The sequence below is a fragment of the Manihot esculenta genome, chromosome 11 (genome assembly GCF_001659605.2).
Source record: "Manihot esculenta cultivar AM560-2 chromosome 11, M.esculenta_v8, whole genome shotgun sequence".
NCBI lineage: Eukaryota > Viridiplantae > Streptophyta > Magnoliopsida > Malpighiales > Euphorbiaceae > Manihot > Manihot esculenta.
Genome location: NC_035171.2, coordinates 28,018,057 through 28,032,936, shown reverse-complemented (window position 1 = coordinate 28,032,936; position 14,880 = coordinate 28,018,057).

Here is a 14,880-nt window from a genome sequence, read left to right as displayed (position 1 = left end):
CTTCCTATCATCAAATGTTATAATTTGAACCGACACATTGATGGAACTCCTGAACCAACACCAATTCTCACAAATTCCACTACTTCTCAACCAGAGCCAAATCCAGAGTATCTCAAATGGATTCAGGAAGATCAGCTCCTTCTTAGCTGGATCTGTTCCTCTCTTACGGAGGAGGTGATGCCATATGTTACCGGTCTTGAGAGTGCTTTTGATGCCTGGAATTCTTTATCTGAAGCTTTTGGTACGAGTAATAGTGCGAAGAGGGTTCAATTACATATTGCCCTTCAGAATCTATCTCTAGGTGACAAACCTATATCTCTATTTTTGCGAGAAGCAAAAGTTATTGCAGATGAGTTATCAGCGGCTGCTACTCCCATTTCCACCGATGAGTTCAATGCAACAATTTTTCGATTACTGCCTTCTGACTATCATCCAAGCATTGCTACTCTATCTGCTAGCAAAACGAAGGTACCATTCTCTGACCTGTCTGCTCAGTTGATGTCTCATGAGATTCTCTTGCAAAGTAGCAATCATTCGACCACCACTACGCCTATTCTTGCGAATTTCTCTCGCCAAACTCGGTCTGGATCACGATCTAATCAACGTGGTCCGAATGCAAGAGGTTCAGGTTCTAACTCCAAAGGGTCAAAGCGATGGTTTCCAAACCCTTGTCAGATTTATGGCTTGAACAACCATCAAGCGAAATGGTGCCGCAAGCGCTATGATTAGGATTCTACTCCGATTACTGCCAATACAGCTACTACTATGACATCTGCTGATTCCACAACTTGGTTTGCAGACTCTGCTGCCTCACATCATATGACTCCCGATCTCTCTGCTCTTGAGATCACTGATGAGTATAAGGGACCGGACAAGGTTACTTTAGGTAATGGATCGGATTTGGATATTCAGCATATTGGTAATCGTATTATTCAAACTCCTGCTGCAAAACTTCATTTGAATAATCTTTTACATGTGCCTACACTGCAATCTCGTTTACTATCTGTTAATAAGTTTGCCAAAGATAATGATTGCACCTTTAAATTTGACTCTTGCGGCTTTGTTGTGAAGCACAAACCAAGTAAGCGGGTTTTGATTACTGGTCCAGCCGAGGATGATATTTACAAGTTCAGATTTCCACCTCTTGTTAAGCATCCTACAGCTATGGTTTCTGCGAGGACTACGCAACCAGATTGGCATTCAAGACTTGGTCATCCTCAACACTCAACAATATCTTTTCTTATTTCAAAGTTTAATTTGCCGCATTCTTCAATAAAACAGTCATCCAACAGCCTTTGTGAAGCTTGCTGTTTGGGGAAGAGTAAACAACTTACTTTGCCTTTGACTGGAACTATTGCAAATAAACCATTAGCCTTGGTTCATGGTGATGTCTGGGGTCCTGCCCCTGAATTATCGTTTTATGGAGATCGATATTTTGTCATTTTTGTAGACGATTTTTCAAGATATTGTTGGTTATTTCCTATTAAGAAGAAAAGTGATGTTTGTTCTGTTTTCATAAATTTTCATAAACTTGTTGAAAGACAGTTTCAAACTCCACTGCTTGAATTTCAATCGGATTGGGGAGGGGAGTTTCGCACTGTCCATAATTATTTGAAGGAACAGGGTGTTCATCATCGTATTACATGTCCACACACTCATCAACAGAATGGTACAGTTGATCGGAAAATTCGACATGTTGTTGACATTTGTCTTGCATTACTTGCTCACTCCTCGGTTCCCAAACGATTTTGGAATTTTGCAATGTCTACTGCTGTGTTCTTGATAAATCGGTTGCCAACTTCAGTTTTACAAAATATTTCACCATATCAGAGGTTATTTTGTAAAGCTCCGGCTTATTAGTTTCTACGGGTCTTTGGTTGTACGGTTTATCCATTACTTAGGCCCTACAATCAGCATAAGTTTTCATACAGAACTGTTGCTTGTCTTTTTCTTGGCTATTCTAATGATCATTTGGGATATCTTTGTTTTAATCCTAATGATAACAAGTTGTATGTCAGCAGGCATATTCAATTTGATGAGTCCCGATTTTTATACAAGGAAACTCTTTCCACTGATGCTTCGATTCTTGGTAAACCACATTCAGAAATAGATTCTGTTCCATGGCTCACACTTTCAGTGCCGACTTCTAAGCCAATTAATTCAGAAAAGCAACCAGCTGCTGGACAAATAGACACGCCATCTTTTACTGGTCAGGAGAATCTTCTGCTATCGACAACTGAATCTGGATCAAACCCATGCTTGCCGCAGCATGTTCAGTCTTCAGATAGTTCTCTGCCGCAACAATCATCTGGAACAGGACTTGAACTTGCGTTGGTTTCTGAATCCAACACTGCAACAACTACTTCTTTGCCGTCGAAACAGCCACTTGATCCGATTTCTGCACCCACACCCCGTCCACATCCTACAATGGTCTTGAGACCCAATCCTAAGAAGAAAACATTTGCTTACACTACAACTGTAAGTTCCCACTCCTCGCCTATGGAACCTTCTTGTTTTAGTAAAGCAATAAAAATACCCATTTGGAGAGAAGCAATGAGTAGTGAAATTACTGCTCTAATTCAACATCAGACTTGGGAATTGGTTCCTAAACCTTCGAATATTAATATTGTGGGATGTAAGTGGGTCTTTAAAGTTAAACGGCATCCAGACGGTAGTGTTGAACGATGCAAAGCTCGGTTGGTTGCCAAGGGTTATAATAAAGTTGAAGGGCTTGACTATGCTGCCACTTTTAGTCCAGTGATCAAACCACCAACAATCTGTGTTGTTTTATCTCTAGCTGTTATGAAAGGATGGGAGCTGCGGCAATTGGACATTTCCAATGCGTTTCTGAATGGGTTTTTGGAAGAAACTGTATATATGACCCAACCTCCTGGGTTTACTGATTCCCGATGTCCTACATATGTTTATAAATTGAACAAATCCATTTATGGCCTTAAGCAGGCTCCTCGGGCGTGGTTTCAGAGATTAAGTTCTTTTCTATATGGCCTTGGTTTCTCCGGATCACACACTGATTCTTCTCTTTTTATTAAAGAAGCCAACGGAGCTGTTTTATATATTCTTTTATATGTCGATGACATTGTCATCACTGGTAGTTCTTCTACTATGATTCAAGATTGTATACAGCAGATTGCTCATGAGTTTAAATTGCGCGATCTTGGCAAATTAAGTTACTTTCTTGGAATAGAAGTCCATCATCACAAAAATGGAATTCTTCTTTCTCAACACAAGTATCTTCAAGATTTGCTTCAGCACACTAAAATGGAACATGCAGTGGTTGTAAAAACGCCTATGGCTACCAATTGTCAATTACATCTTGACGATGGTGAACCAATGGCTGAACCAGATTTGTATCGACGAACGGTAGGTGCTTTGCAATATGCTTGTTTGACACGACCCGATTTGGCATTTTCTGTCAACAAACTTTGTCAATTTCTCTCGAAGCCAACGATGACTCACTGGATAGCATGTAAGAGAGTCCTTCGCTATGTTAAGGATACAATTCAACAAGGGTTATTTATTACACCATCTACTAATAGCAGACTACAAGCCTTCTGTGATGCTGACTGGGCAGGAAGTTTGCAAGATCGTCGATCTACCAGTGGCTTTGCCATCTATTTTGGGACAAATTTAATTTCTTGGTCCGCTAAGAAACAACCTACCGTTGCAAGATCTTCCACAGAGGCTGAATATAGAGCTGTTGCGAATACGACAACTGAACTGATTTGGCTTCGGTCTTTACTTAAGGAATTGCGACAACCTTTGCTTAACCCAGCAATCATTTGGTGTGATAATATTGGCGCTTCATATTTAGCTGTCAATCCATGTTTTAAAGCCCGAACGAAACACATAGAAGTAGATTTTCACTTTGTTCGGGAGCAAGTCAAGGAAGGAAATATCAGTGTACAGTTTATTTCATCGGTTGATCAATTAGCCGATATTTTTACAAAACCCCTTAGCACCAGTCGATTTCAGCAGCATAAAAACAAGCTTCGACTTCTCACTCGAGATTCTAAGCTTGAGAGGGGGTATTAGCAGTAACAGTTAGCCTAAGATAAGATATATTAATTCAAAGTGTATTTGTATTTTGTAGATTCCTTAGAATCAGGAGCTTCTCTCTGTATTTAAACACTGTACACATTCATATCAAGATATACAAATATACTCATCTTCCTTCCTAAGTTAATTTCTTATCACTGAGAACCAAATAATTATGCTAGATCGAGTATATGCTTTGGTGGCTGCTCGACCTTCTCGTAGGTATGGGAGTTGTCGGCATATTGAGGGCTGCTCTACTATGCGTTATTCATGATGTATACTTCACTAGTGATTTCCTTAGTTGTAGCAACGGTAGCAACTCTGCTGCTTAGAGTTACTAAGGGTAGGGATGAGTTGATTTGATGGAATTTAATTTGATTTTGGTTTGATTTAACTTGGAGTTTTTAGTGGCTGTATTATGGATTCTTCTGAAATCCCTCATCTGCTGCAAGAAGCAGCCTTGAAATACAATTTATTGTAGGTCCAAAAAAAAAAAAATAGATCAGTCCAATTTCAAGTTTTAGATCAAATAAATTCATAATTTTGGCCAAATCAGTATTAAAATTATAAAATAAATAAAAATTTTAAAAGCGATTTATATTTCTAGTTTAAACAAAATTTAAAAAAAAATACTTCAACATAAATTAGTCTTGTAACCCACTCCTCTAGTCATTTGGTTATTTGATTAACAATCTGATGGTCTAAACAGTATAATACTTGGCAACTCTTAAGTCATTTTATATAGAAAAATCGGTGTTTAGAAGAATATTACCCTTTTTTTTACCGTTTAAAAATTTGTCTCATACTTTAGTTAGGTGACAATAAGTAGAGTTAGTAGCCATCTAAGCTAAAAAATCTGAGAAACGTGGTTTAATAACTATTTATTTTACATTCACGTCATCGATTTTAGGCAAAATATAGTAAGAGTGTAATAAAACCCTCAAAGTCTTTAATTTTGTTGGTTTAGTCAAAGTTTCTAAAATCTATTTTTTTGAAGGGTTAACTTAATTTTAAAAGATGATATTTTTATATTTTTTATGTTTGAATTGGACTAAGAGCCTACTCTATATATTGAAAAATATGTTTTAAAAGTGGGACTACTTGTAGTGAATTTTAGTGAATTTAAGTTATTTTTGCTAGTATCTTATTGCACGATAATTTGGTTTTTTAATTTAAACAATTAAATTTCAATTGGTTGAGGACGAGTAACGTGCAAGTGTGGGAATTTTGATGAGTTGTCAAACTTACTACTTTTTCTATGTTAATTTCCATGATTTTATTATGTTCTTTATGGTACAAAAATGGAGTTTCACATATATTTTAATTTTGGTCAGATTTAAAGTTGAATGTATTACAAGGAATCATTAGAGATTATTTTAAAGCTGTTTTGGACTGAAATACTCTGCCTTGCTCAAGGCAGTGATCTAAACTCGATGAACAGACAATAGAAACATGATCATTTTTGAACTGGATTGTGATAATTCTTATGTTATTTATGAACTTTATTTTAACCAAATTAGATGCAAGTCTCATTTGTGTTTGGATTGGAGTATTGATAAATCTATCTATTATTTTATATATCACTAATAGGACTCTTTTCGAAAATATGATCATTTTTGGATCTTTATAAAGTGAACTGTGTTTTTATCATTGTTGGACCTTAGTTACATATAAAAAAAAAATATATTCATTGCTCATTGAAATAAAATAAAATTAATAACTCAATTGCGAAATACTATTCATGTACACATGATTCATGACATATAATATGTCCCATATAATAACTTCATTTACATAAGTAAAAAAAACTAAGTAAAAAAAGTAATGAATGTTATTCCTATCTGTACCATCCAAAACAAAATTAACAACAAACCTATTTATCATGATATATTATTTTATGTAATCAAAATGCATACAGAAAACATAACATTTGTATCATCCAAAAAGGGTCATATAATCTTATTCACTGTGATTGTTGTGATTGAGTTAAAATGGAAGATTGTTGTGATTCTTGAAACTGTTGGACATCAATAGTAGATATGCTTGTGCCACGAAGTTGGTGCTCACTTCTTGTTGCATTAGCTGTAGTCAAACTCCCACTAATATGTCTAATATTTCTACTACTAGGCATCTGGATGTAAAAAAAATTATAATTTTTAAATGTACAATTGTTTGTAAAAGACAAGAAATTTTCTACAACCAAAAAATAAAATAAATAGTCTCTATTAATTTCTATCCTTGCATATATATTGCCAGTTTCTGTGAATATCCTTATTCTATATCATTATCTCGCCTGAAAAAATAAAAAGAACCAAGTTTCCAATATCAACACTTACAATAAATGTAAAATAAGTGAAGGCAGATTAATATCTATCTCTTCTCTTTTAATTTGCATTTAATTTCTTATTGTGCTTTCACTAGGTTGTTCATTTATTACAGATGAACTTACATGTCCTCTCATTATTGGGTTTCCTCTCCATGCTATAAAATTATGCAATATAGTATATAAAAATCTAATGTGCATAAATTAAGTCATAAAATATTTTAGATCAATATCATATATCTTCTTTACTCTAGGAGCAGGTGGTTCATCCTTCTTTGGACATCCTCTCTTGTTATGTCCAATTTGAAGGAAGTGCTTACATGTCTTTTTTTGATTTTACTGCTTTTTTTATCTTCATTTGGGTCTATTCTCCTATTTTTCTTTGGCATGTCAGGCATTTTTTTGTATGCTTGAGGCCTAATAGAATCTCGAGAAATTGTAGGCCACATCTTATACTCATTAATAGGTTGTAGTACAAACTCGTACATCTTCAAGTGATTATCCTTGAAATAGTATTCATTAACATACTCCTCAACAAGATGCTTCATAAAATTGATACATGCTAGTGCATGGGCACATGTAATGTCACTTAGTTTCCATGATGACAAGAACAAGAACATGTATGATTACCTAATGGTACAACAAACCCATCATCCTCTTATGTAACTTGAAAAATGTTTCCAAGTGTTTGCTTCACAAGACATGTTCTTGTACCAAGTTTTTGCTTCTCAATTACTTACCTAATTCTTAGGCATATAATATCCTCACATTTCAGCATCATATTCCTTTTATTATACATCCATTCCATCAAAGGTGACCTTATAGTTTCAAGCATATGTATCAAAGGTAGAGTTTTGGCTTAACATATATATCCATTGAAAGTATCTACTAGATTACTTGTAATAGCATTACATGTAGGCATTGTATTAATAAATGCCTTGCAAAATCTATTTGGCCCTTCCTTCATGAAGTCATCACAACCCTTTGCATCCAAAATTCTCAATGCTTCAATATGTGTATTGAATTCTGCCTCATATGTGGAGTTAACTACAAGCCAGAACAACTTTTTAAGCTCCTCTCCTTTGTATGCCTTCTTCCAATTGGCATATATATGCATGGCTCAATTTATGTGTTTTACAATTGGTACTCTTCTTAGTATAGCATTACTTAATCCCTGTTTTATGTAAGTATCCCAAATCATCTTGTGGAATAATACATTAAAATTTTCAAATAATAGCATAAAGAATAATGTTACCTTTCTGTTGATTACTTATAATTGTATATCTCAAACCATCTTGAATATTCAAATATTAAAATAGCATATTAACAAATCAATTCCAAGTTTATTCATTTTCTCCTTCTACAACTGCCCATGCAATAAGAAACATCTTGTTGTTTTCATCTCTTGCAATTGCAGTAAACAATACTCCTACTAATAAACTTTTCAGAAAACATCCATCCATGCAAAGTGTAGGCCTGACTTCACTTAGAAACCCCTTCCTAAGTGATGAAAAACCTATATAGAATGTTGAAAACACTGAGCCATTAATATTGTTCACTTCTAACCTGAGTGTACATGAGGATCAACCTTTTATAATTCTGCAACATATGATCTCAGCCTTGAGTAGTGCTTTTCAATAAATCCTCTTAATAGTCTAAGTGCCTTTCTCTTTGCTCTATGACAGACTTCTTTAGCAACAATGTTAGCATATTTCTCATTCATGTTAGATATCATATCCTTAACTTTGTAATCACTATTAACCCTCAACTTCTTCAAGTACTCTCTATCTATCCACTCAGAGTTTGCTAGCATATTCCTCAGTGGTCTATAACATTTATGTTCATTACCACATCTCCTTACTTCAAATATTTTCTCAAACTGTTTGCTTAACATACACTCTCCATGGGCAATTTCATTCACACCTAGCTTCCACTCAATTACAGTTAGGAGTGAGCAGTATTTGATTCAAACTAAAAAATTCGATCAAATTGAATTAATTTAAAAATTCAATTCGGTTTTTTATTCTTTTCGATTTGATTCGATTTTTATTTTAAAAAATTTTGGTTATTTCGGTTCGGTTTGATTTTAATAAAAAATCGATAGTATCAAACCGAACTGATTAGTGATAATAATATATCATTTTTTATAATATAAAGATATTAGACTACAACCAATGTTTAAATACTTCAATTAAATTTTAGAATTCTAAAAATAAGGTGTAAAAAATAAAAATTTCATTAAAAATCCAAACCGACAAACTAAACTAAATCAAACTGAATAAGACCAATTCATTCAAATCGATTTCTGCCCAAAATCAATTCGATTTTCAATAATACTAAACTTTCGCTTTTTGTTTTTTTCATTTCGGTTTTGAACCGAACTAACCAAATATTCACACCTAACTAGAGTACTTTTGCTCCACTTGATATTAACCCCAGAACATATAGCATATTTTTGTATTGCTTGCTTAACTTCATTCTTATTTTGATACAACATCCCTGGAACAAATGCGAAGTCTTTAAGCTCCCATATTTTATTGTAAACTAAAACATTTTTTTTTTCTTTAGGTTCCAAGTCACCTTCATTACTACTTTATGGTGTAAGTAAACCTTCATTTGAGTCTTAATATTTACTTAAATGATCATCTTCATTTCCCTTATCATATTTACTTAAATGATTATCTTCATTTCCCTTATCTATTGAAATTATACTATCTATAGTTTCATAGTCACTGTGTAGCCCATCTATATCAAATAGCTCAAATTGTCTCAATCTCCTACTTCACCCTTGTTCACCCTTTTTTCATTACACATTACTTTAATATGTTTAGAATCATTATCATTGTCTTCATTATGTACACTTACATCACTCTTAGACATATCTTTTTCATTAGTTATGGATGTGAAATCAGTATCACTTTCAGTGTCATAAAGGTTAAAGTGCTATCAGATTCAATACTAGAATTATCATTTTCAATATACTCTTCACTATGCATATTGTTTGATGCACCTACATTGTGACCATCTATTCTGTCTATATATATCTTTAAAAATCCATGATGTGCACCCTCACCAAACATAGATTTTATCTATTTTCACTAATCTTAGTTCATAGTTTCTAACTTCTTTTAACCTATAATAACTTATATATTTCACTCCACCATATTCTAAGTTCTTCATCTTTCTTTCAACATCTGAGAATCTCATTTTCTCACAATCATACAAAACCTTTTAAGATATTTGCCACCAGAATATTTCATATTACGACCTAGTAGAGTAATGGAACCACCAACTCATACTTCAACAGGAAACTTGCATTAAGTGATGCATGCTAATAAGACAACCTATACACAACTCTCTCTAATTTTACTTAAAATGAAAGGTAAAAATATTTATCATGCATAATAAACATTCTCAACAACAAAGTCTTACCAATTTTTAATCACATTACTATACCTATATTTATTCCATTACAAGTGAAAAAACACACTTCAATAAAAAAAAAAAAGCATACATTTTCCTGTTACTTTGTCTCGGTGTCATTCTAGCAAAGTAACTCTCACTTTTTTATACTTATCCTTTTAATTTTGCATGCACAATGTCGACTAGTAACATCAGGGTAGCTGTAACAGCCCGAAAACCGATACCCCCTGTAACGGCCCGAACCGCCACCGGCGCTAGGATCCAAATCGGCTTAAGGCCGCCGGGACCCGTAGGAAGCCAAACATACCTCCTATCACCTGGTCAAATCCCATACATGATCAAAACTTTAACATAAAAACTTAAACATTTGATGTATATCCCGAGCCTGACCTGTATGCGACATAACTGAAAACATAAAGAACCCCCTACTAGAGCCCTCATCAAAACTCTAGCTGGGTCAACATGACATACATCAAACTGGGATCACATCCGAAGAACCAAAACTAACCTGTGCATGCATTAAAATCCATAAGCATAGGACCTCCACTAGGGTCCTCATCAAACTCTAGCATGGTAAACAACACATGCCACAAATTTAGTTCCAACACAACTCAACATAAAATCACGATATACATCATGTACTAAAAAGGGAATAACCAAGTCTTAGGGCCAAGTACAGTACTAATACATAACACAACTCTACTATACTTGCATTACATTACATTTCATTATCTTACAATCCATTATCTCAATTTACATTACATGTCCACACAACTCTAATCTATTACATAAGCACAACCTTAACTCTTGAGACTTCCCGATCGACCTCATACCTGCAACACTGGGGTTAGGGGAGAGGGGTGAGCTAAAAAGCCCAGTGAGTAGAAACAAAGAAAACAGTTCATTAATTACATGCTTTCATGAAATGCGCCACAGCACAAACAATTCACATCACGGATTGGACATGACCACCAAAACTCCCTCTGACTGTAACATAACATAGTGCCCGACCCTTCGGGCTCCTCAGGACTTCATTAACATAACATATCTAGGGCTATTGGGGTCGCCTTGGTCCATCCACATCAACAGTAAATAATGCTGACCAAGCATAATTTAGCCATGTTTTTAATATATTATTTACTGTTTATTTACATATTTTCCTAGCTTAAATTGTGTTTTTGTTATGTTTTTGTAGAAAATGAAGAAATTGAAGAGTTGGAGAAAAAGTGCAGAAAATGACAGCAAAAGTGATTTGCCCAAATCACTCGAAGAAAACTGGGCAAATCACCTTAACAGCAGAACTACAGAGACAGAAACTGGACTGAATCCCAGAGAGCGATTTGCCCAGTGATTTGCCCAAATCACTCGCAGAAAACTGGGCAAATCACCTTGACAGCAGAACTTGACAGCAGAGGCGGGAAAAACAGCTGGAAACCGAATTTCAAGTTTTCAGAAGTCCAAATCCAACTCAATCACTACCAAATCAATTCCAAGAGCCACGAAAGAGTTTCTCACTTAAGGAATTCCAGTTGCAATTAAATTCAACATCAAAAGAGGAATCACAAGCCAAATCAAAAAGGGATTTCAAAACCCTAAAAGGAGAGATTTCTTCAGCTATAAAAGGGGCAACCTCCAAACCAGCAGGATATCTTCTGATCAGGAACTCAGCACCTTCTCCCTCGCCAGAAACTCTTCAGCTGTTCTTTCTTTTTCTTTGTTTTCATCTTTTTTGTATTTTAGTCACCATGAGTGGCTAAACTCATTCTTTTCTAGTTGAAGTTGAGAATATTCAGATTTGTGATGAATTGGGAGGTTTAATACTCCATTGTTGAACTCTTGTTTGTTTCAATATTTATGCAATCTGATCTTTTCTATAAATATTACTTTGCTTTTAGAATCAATAAGGGCCCATTGCTTTTAAAGTGCTTAGTAATATTGTTTGAATGGTTTAGGTCCGTAATTGCTTTGATTGTTCAAATTCACATTTAATCAGATTGCATAATCTAAACTTGACCACGCGGTTGGCAAGGATAGAATTGGGTTTCTCTAAGTCTTAATGCAATCAACAGTTGTTCGATGCTATAATGCCCCAAGGACGTTCCTTGGCAACTTGTTGATTAGTGTTTGATTAGCGAACGTTTCCTAATCAAACTAGAACTAAGGAGGAATTTGGATTGTGAGAAGCGTCTTCCACAACCAAAACTAATTTATTGAAATCAAATAGGAGTCTTTAATAATCATGATCAATTCTGAACAAACTGAATTAGACTCACACTTCAGCTAGAATCTCTTTCTCATTGGAATTCCTTTTCAATTAAATTATTGTTCTCCTTTGCTATTTAGTTTTAATCATCAATTCAAAAACCCCCCTCTTTTACTTATTTGTTATTTACTTATCTTGGTTATTATTAGGAAGATCTTTAGTGTCAATTCCCTGTGGTTCGACCCTATTGCCACTATCTACAAGTTTATTGTTGATTGTTTAATAGGTTTATTTTTGACGGCTTCGACAACCGCCTATCAAAAATTGGCGCCGTTGCCGGGGAGTTGATTCAAACTAACGTATTTTCCCTTTATGACCAGGTCTGGCCGTAAAGACACACTTCTTTACGACCCTGAGATTGAAAAAACTGCCAAGCACTTAAGGAAGCAAGCAAATTTGAGGAACCAAGCCTCAAAAGCATCTTCATCAGCAACACCATCTCACAGAGCTGTTGCTACACCTGCTGATTTTTCTGCACCAGCTGAAGCACTTGCTGTCACATCTGCCCCTGCTGCAGAAATTTTTGCACCAGCAAACTCGCCTACAGCTACTACTGCATTTGAACCTGATACCCGATTCCAGGTTATGGCAGAAAATCCAGCTATGGCAGCACCACCTGCTGCAAATGTGGAAGCTCAAAATCAAGCCAGAAACTTGCCTATCCAAGTACCTCAGCCACGGGAAAGAACTCTCGGAGAGCTAGATGAACCAGAAGGAGACCAAGCGCCCCTATGCATTGAGTATCCCCCATTGACAGCACCCTTTGAGCTTAAGACAGGTCTGATCCATCTCCTTCCCAAATTCAGAGGCTTAGAAAATGAAGATCCTCACAAACATTTGAAGGCATTCCATGTGGTGTGCTCCACCTTGAGACCCCAAGGTATTCCAGAAGAGGATATCAAACTTAGAGCCTTCCCTTTTTCCCTTGACGACTATGCCAAGGAATGGCTATTCTACTTGCCACCCGGATCCATCACATCATGGACTGATATGGTGAGAGCATTCTTGAGAAAATTCTTCCCAACCTCAAAAGCCATAGGCATCCGTCGAGAAATAAGTGGCATAAGGCAAAAGCACTCTGAAGACTTGTATGAATACTGGGAAAGGTTCAAAAGGCTGTGCACAAGCTGCCCTCAACATGATATTTCTGACAAATCTCTTATGCATTACTTCTATGGAGGTTTGCTACCCTCGGAAAGAAAATTTATTGACGCAGCCTGTGGAGGATCAATTGAGAAAAAATCAGCTCGAGAAATGAGAGACTTAATTTCTACCATGGCTGCAGCTTCTCAGCAATTTGGAGATCAAGAGCAGCCATCAAGAAGAGTGAATGAGGTGAGTACATCTGATTTGGCATCTCAAATTTCTAACCTCACCAATGCTGTCCATAGCCTTGTTGTGGGTCAAACCCAACAAGTTCAGCAATTTCAGCAACCCAAGCCATGTGGAATATGTGCCAACAACCATCCTACTGATCTATGTCCCTCCCTTCAAGAGGAGGACCAGCAAGTCAATGCTATTGGAGGCTTCAATGGGCAAAGAAGGTATGATCCCTATGCAAGTACTTACAATCCAGGTTGGAGGGACCATCCAAATTTCAGTTATGCAAGGGGACAGCAATATCCAAGCTACCAGCAAAGAAACCAAGCTCAAGCTGCACCTCAGAATTCTAATGCATCTCTAGAAGAGATTGTGAAAAATTTGGCAAGTACTGTGCAGAATCTTGAGAAACAAATGGGGCAAATGGCTTCATCCTTGAACAAAATTGAATCACAAGGAAAGCTACCTTCCCAAACTGAAGTAAATCCAAGACAAAATGCTAGTGCCATCACATTGAGGAGTGGAAAAGAACTCCCAGACAGCCAGGCAGAAAAATTGCAGAAACAGGTAACTGATGAAAATCTGCCAGAAAGTAATCAGGGCAGTGATTTGCCCAACGATTTGCCCAAATCACTGGGCAAATCACCCACAGACCAGGCAGAATCCAGTCAAAAGCAGAAACAGCAACCTATGGAGAAATTCAAGGTACCTCCTCCCTTCCCAAAGAGATTTGCAAGATCCCAAAAGGAGAAAGAGGAAAAAGAGATATTGGAGACATTTCGCAAGGTGGAAATCAACATTCCCCTACTTGATGCTGTAAAACAAATTCCAAGGTATGCAAAATTTCTCAAAGAGCTATGCACCAACCGAAGGAAACTTGCTGAACGTGAAAAGGTAAGTGTGGGGGAGTGTGTTTCAGCTGTCATCCAAAGGAAACTACCAGTCAAATGCAAGGATAGAGGAATGTTTGCGGTTTCATGCAAAATAGGCAATGTGGGAATAAAGAAGGCCATGTGTGACCTTGGAGCTTCAATAAACGTCATGCCTTTCTCTATTTTTAACTTGTTGAATGCAGGTACACTCAAGGGCACCAGCATTGTGATCCAATTGGCTGACCGATCCATTGTCTACCCCAAGGGAGTACTAGAAGATGTGTTGGTACAAGTGGACCAATTAGTCTTTCCAGCAGATTTTTATGTTATTGACATGGAGGAAGACAAGAGCAACACCACCTCTGATATCCTACTGGGGAGACCATTCTTGAGCACAGCAAGAACAAAAATTGATGTGCATGATGGCACATTAACCATGGAGTTTGAAGGGGAAATTATAAAATTTAATGTTTATGATGCCATGAAATTCCCCAATGATGTTTCTCCTGTTTATGGCCTTGATGTTATTGATGATTTAAGTCAAGAAGTTTTTGATTTTGATCAAGAAAACTTACTTTATGAAGGTCTTTGCAGGAGAGAAGAAGTGGACAGCAACACCAAGA